Consider the following 6,660-nt stretch of genomic DNA (forward strand, 5'->3'; position numbering starts at 1 on the left):
CTATACAGTTATATATTCAATGAATCAGTGGCCAGCTCAGTGTGAATTTCCCTCAAGATTATACACCATTGCCTTAAGTAAGTATAGCTTAAATAAAAATCATGCAAAACAATCCAATGCAATCTTATTAAATGCATAGATGCGTGAATGCACATCAACTGAGGATGCTTATCCAGTTGGCTTTTGAGCGAAACCCATGCATGTGGCCGGTCGCCAACGAAAGTACATCTCGTACATGCGTAGTGCCAAACTCACCGAAAGTGGGCTGATAGTCGGTGGTCTGGGAGTTAGAGAAACGATACCACAACTAAGGTCTAAGGCCACGTGCTACAACATCCAGAATTAGCCATCGTCATCTCTCGTATGCTATGAATGTATGATTAGCCCAACCGTTATTATTCTGATTACAACCAGCCAGTTTTAAAAAGCTCAAAGGTCACTACGGGGAGCTCGTCACCCAGCGTAGGCCAACAGCTCGGGCATAGTATTACATTCCCACCATCTCCGGCTCATGAGGCATCCACCTTAGGATGTTTAATGGAAACCCGTCGACTAGTGGCCAATCACGATTCAATATGTGAGACTTACCATCGCATGGTTATATGGGAATGAATCGTTGAAGCCACATAAGACAAATATCAAATCGTAGGACAAATACCAAATCAAAGCGATAAAAGGTCGCACGAAGTAAATACTAAATCGAAATGGTAAGAAGTTATGTAGGGCAATGTTAAATCAAGGTGGTAAAGAAGTTATCCCCAAAGCCATGTAGGCAAAACAACCTATGGATGGTAAACCCACGTTAATATTCCATCGCCCAAGATAACCTCCAAGTTGAGGGTTCATTTCTAACACATTCTGTCCCATTACATCCAAAGTGTGGATTCACATACATAAGTGGAGTTTTCCACTAGCAGATGTAGTGAATTGAATTCCATATGCGACTTACAAGTAATTTGCTAGCACAAGAAAGTGTATGGATAAAACATGCAAGACATATGTTGTTAATGAAATTCATAACTACCACAAGAGATCATGAATCAAAGGTATAAACTATCGATTTGAATTTAAATGGAAACTAACATATAAGATTTAATAACTATTGCATGTGAACTAGGTTTACAAGCTATCCGTTGTAGTTCAAATGTAAGTCATTCCTTAAAATTCGATAACTAGTGTAAGTAATCATAAGTTATAAGATAACAATTGTGATTCAAACGAAAACTATCCCTTAGACTAATTGGGAAATGGAAAGCTTAAGGGGAAGAAGTCATCACCTTGGGAGTTGTTTCTCTTAATGGTGTTTGTCACGCCCCAAATCCCGAAATCGGATTCACAGGAACCTCGATCGCCGAACCCAGTGCCGACAGCCTCCATAGTACCCCATTCTCGGCCCCCAGCGTATACATGCCAGGTTCCGATCCTGGGGTCCTACAAGGAGGATTTTCCAACGTACATTTGTCTCATGAGAAGCATAACCACAAGCATACCCAAATCATAAAGGCAACATCATCATCACATATCCACTAATATAATCATTTGGATACAATGTAGAAAGGAAAATACACATATATCGAAAACAAAGCTCCAGAGGACAGCTGCACACTCCAAGCTCAACGCTACTGCAACCTAACGCCACCTACATGCATCTATCATGCATAAGCTTACAAAAGCTTCGAGGGTGGTGAAAGTGTATGCACAAGATAAGTGTCAAGTATACCATAAAGCTCATAAATCATACATCATCTGAATAAGCGAAAATACTGACAAGACATGAATCATATGATATCAGAGTAAGCGAAAATATACTGGTAAGTCCATGAGTGATATTAGTCGTACCAAGGCTATGCGATGCAAAACATAATAAGACAATAACAGATACTGAGGATGCAATGCAATATGCAAATCCTGATGAGTCACGAACACTATCAACCTTATGCAAAAATATAGTAACCCAAAATGCTAAGTACTGCAGATGCAATATAATATGCGGTGCGAATGAAATGACCATGCTGGAATGTGAAGTCAAGATGATAGTACGAAGTATCACAGGTTATGGGGTCCATCACAAGGTACTTCTATCCAAACCAGTTTCATACCTAAATTTGGATAGTCAGACACAAAGTGGTAAACTCCTGATCTCAGGTTAGTCGCGCACCCAACCAAAATCTTGGCCATACAATGGTACACGTAACAAATAGTTATGCACCACCAGCCCAAGTGGATAGTGAATGAATGAATGAATGGATATGCAATTCCTGCTCAATAAGTCTACAAATTAGTACGGTTGCTCTCTAGGGAAATCACCGGGGTCTATTACACTCCACTACAACTGCCTCCTCCCTAGCTGCACAGCCCAGTGAGTGGAAGAGACCTCATTATCTGTCTACCAATATCAGGCCCGGCTCGTCGAGAGCGGACCCATTTATGAGCTGGTCATACTCAGCCTAGCTTATAGCCCCCTCACTTGGGCGATAAGGCCACACCCCCTTCCAACCGACCACGACACAGTGGGAGATACGACCTCCTGGTATAGGCACCGACGCTCATATTCCACTCGGTCTAGACGTTGGAACATCTCCTGGTACCAAGGAGATTATAGGATTTTCACCCAAGGACATCCTACGTGCCCACAGTGCTAGAATTAAGTATTTTCGGTGTCCCATCTAGCCATCCACGATGTGTCTGTGGAGGCCACGGCCCTGATGTCGCTAGGGTGTACAATGATCAAGTCACATATATGTGAGATACATGAGTCACACTATCTAGTCATGCAGTAATCCTGTGCATACTGCGCGATAATGTGGGCACTCCGTCTCATAAGGAGTCCCGTAAATAATCTACCCAATGGCGTATGCTATGATCAAACATTCCTCATATCAGGTATACATATGATGCGTATGGGCATGAATCATGGAGTTACATTAAGCATTTTATATGGTGATGAACTATCCTCACAACGAAGATGGGCCTTGATGGTTTACACACAACAAGTATGGGCCTATCAATGGGCCCTAGGGAGAGTTATAATGCAGACATTTAACCAACATTATTCTTATAAGGTGGACACCAAACCAACATTGCTCCCAAGGCATGGCCCACCATAAATATCATTACATAACCCATGGTGGAATCACACAATGCAATAGACCTTGTATACATCTCATTGGGCCTCGAACCATGGGCCTTAGAATACATCAAAATGGGCCTCATCATATGTTCCTCATACACATCACGGTGGCCTCAATAACAGGCCTTGAATACATCACAATGGTCCTCAACCCATGGGCCTCAAATATATCACAATGGGCCTCAACCCACGAGCCCTAATACATCGCAGTGGGCCTTACCAAATGGGCCGAAAATATATCACAATGGCCTCTACCCATGGGCTCCAATTACATCACAATGGGCCTTAACCCATGGGCCCTAATACATCACAATGGGCCTTAACCCATGGGCCCTAATACATCACAATGGGCCTTAACCCACGGGCCCTAATACATCACAATGGGCCTCAACCCATTGGCCCTAATACATCACAATGGGCCTTCACCCATGGGCTCCAAAATACATGATAGGTGGGCCCTGCACCTGAGCCTCAAAACGCGCAACAGGTGGGCCCTGCTCATGGGTCAAAGATACATCTTGATGAGTCACATGTATATCAAAGTGGGCCCCTCGATTGGGCCACAAAAATACATCAAAGTGTGCCTGACGGATGGGCCATAAAAGTACATCAAGGTGGGCCTCACAGATGGCCACAAAATACATCAAAGTGGGCCTCAATGGATGCTCATATCACAGAGTGGCCCGTCATGATGTATTTGAGATCCAACCAATTCATAAGTTAACATAGAGCTAGATGAAGTGGAAGCAAAATATAAGCTTCATTGGAAGTTAATGTGGTTCCTAAGAAGTTTGAACGGTGGATGTCACTGTCCCCACTATTGTAATGATGGGGTCCACTTGAGCCTTAGATCTGACTCATTATTAGTCTCAAGGCTATTAAGACAAGCTTGCCAAGTGGTTGGACGGTTTGGATGCAACACATGCATCAAGGGTGGGGTCCACATGAACTATGGATCTGACACAGTCTTTAGCTCATGCCATCAAATGAGCTTTCAAAGGGGCTGGGTGGCTTGGATGCATCACATGCATCATGGTGGCGGTCCACATGAAGGCCCATCATCAAGTATACATTATATATAACATAATATATAATCTACATGTAATATATATAATATATACAATATTATATATAATATAATACAATATTATATCTAATATAATATATATATATAGACATACACACACTGTGCACACACATATACACCGTCCCACATGTGGGGGTGGGTCCCACCGTCCAGTGCGGACGGTGCGGATAGAGCACATAAATCATGATGGGTCCCACTGTCCACCGTCAGTGGACGGTGTGAATGAAACACATACATCACGGTGGGGCCCACCATCATGTCTATATGCCATCCAATCCGTTGATAAGGTCACACATACCTGGCTGAAAGGGAAAAATAAATTTCATCTTGATCCAAAACTTTTGTGGCCCAGAAAAGGGTTTCCAAGGTAACCATTCAATCTCACTGTTTCCTATGACGTGGGCCACCTGAGTCTCAGATAGGGCTAATTTTTGGGGGTGACCCACACCCTAAGGGGCCCACAGAATGGACGGAGTGGATATACAACACACATCATGATGGGGCCCACGGCTGGGACCATGGGTCCCTGCTCGTCTGCCCGCCCACCAGCACAGCAGGCCCTACCTGCGCCTCTGACAACAGCAGCGTCTGCTGCATGCATTTTTTTTTTTTGAAATCGTGTTTTATCACGATTTTCCATACGTGGGGCCCGCTTAGGCTGAATCCACCCCAGCCACTGGATTTCATGGCCCGATACCATCCAAAGGAGTCCAATATCCAGTATGTTTCGGTGTATAAAAATATCAGGGTAAATTTCAACGGTGAAAAACACTATTTGATATGATATGGCCCATCAGAAATGATCTAAGGAATGAAATGGACGGCTTGGATTACAAACATACATCAAGATGGGGCCTATACAAGTGTCCCTTCCCAAGAGCTTGAAAAAAGCTCATATTTGTGTTTTCATTTCAACGTCCAGGGACGTCCCTGGACGTGGATGGTCTTGCAGAACACATATAGCAAGGTGGGTCTTGCTCGGGTGGGCCACCAAATGATGAATGGTGTAGATACAATACATATAAAGTGGGCCCCCACTTATGGATCACTTGGATAAAATACATGCCTCATCGTGGGGTCCATCCGGGTGGGCCACACGGCCATATCATCACACGAAAACATGAAAAAGAGGGATAGAGAGAGAGAGAAAGAGAGACATGTGATGATGGAGGGACCCCGGCACTATGGGCCCTCCCTTGCATGATCTATTACATACATTAAGTGGGTCCCATTTCAAATGGGCCCACCGATCAAAATCAACGGTGGAAATCCTTTCTCCACCGAAATAGAAGGTCTAGATGACCCCTATTCAAGCTAGAAAGTAAACATCATGATGGGGTCCATGGAGAATGGCCCCATCATGGAATGATATCGATAATTAAGCTGGGCCATCGGCCACATCTTAAGGTCCAAAGTGAGATCCATACCATCAATTGGTAGGCCTCACTTGGTCCATCATCAAAACAATGAAATCTAGCCTATGGAAGCACCCACCGTTCGGTCTTCTCGATCCGTTGGAAAGCTAATCTCCTTGTGCTTATCTTTGATGGAGGGTGATGAGGTTTGAATGGCTAGGATGAGAGATCTAGGGATAGAAAGTGGGCCACACACATCTCACCTTCTCTCCTTAGAATGCATGGACGTCCACCACTCTTGCTAGCTTGGAAAATGTGTTGAAAAAGAGAGAGGGGTGTGGTGGTTGTAAGAGAGATGTGAGTCATGGATGTGAGGTGAGTGATGGGTGAGGTGAGAGATTGGTTGACTTTGGGGTTTGCTTAACTTGTGAAGAAAGGAAGCATGGGTTGCTCTTGTACTTGACATGATGTGATGTGATTGATTGATGGAGTGATTGATTGATGGGACATGTTGTAGAGATTCTCTTGAGATTTGTAACGCGTGGTATTTTTTCTCGAACTGAACTCGGGTCCACATTTCCCTGCCAGGGTATCGGATCGGTATGCAAGACGCAGCGTTGGAATCGCGGTGACGGTGCGATCGCAATGGTACAGGTCTCGAATTAAGGCGACCCAAATCTACAGGATACGACTTAGGGTCATGCGCAAACATCGATCATAGGTCACAGGTTGCTAGAATTCGACGGGAATGATCGCAGGAGTCGACGGAATAGTATGGATTAGGATACGGGTCTTACAGTATTGTTCTTAGAAGATGTGTGTGTGTGTGCGCACGTGTGTGTGTGCGCGTGCTTCTTAAGATTGAATCCTACTTGCTCCCCTTCTGATTGGAGTTAGGCGGTTGATTTGAATCAACTTTGAATGGGAGCAACCTGTCTAGATGAAGACATAATATATAAGGAATCAAATTATGCAACCAATTAACCTTAATAATTCCTAAGTAATGGGGCATTGGGGAAACATCTTACTATACTTGAAGTTGTCACAAGGTGGTGATAGACTTAGTTCCCAATTGCACCTGGTTAGGG

This window comes from Magnolia sinica, chromosome 3 (assembly GCF_029962835.1).
Source record: "Magnolia sinica isolate HGM2019 chromosome 3, MsV1, whole genome shotgun sequence".
In the NCBI taxonomy this organism is placed as follows: Eukaryota; Viridiplantae; Streptophyta; class Magnoliopsida; order Magnoliales; family Magnoliaceae; genus Magnolia; species Magnolia sinica.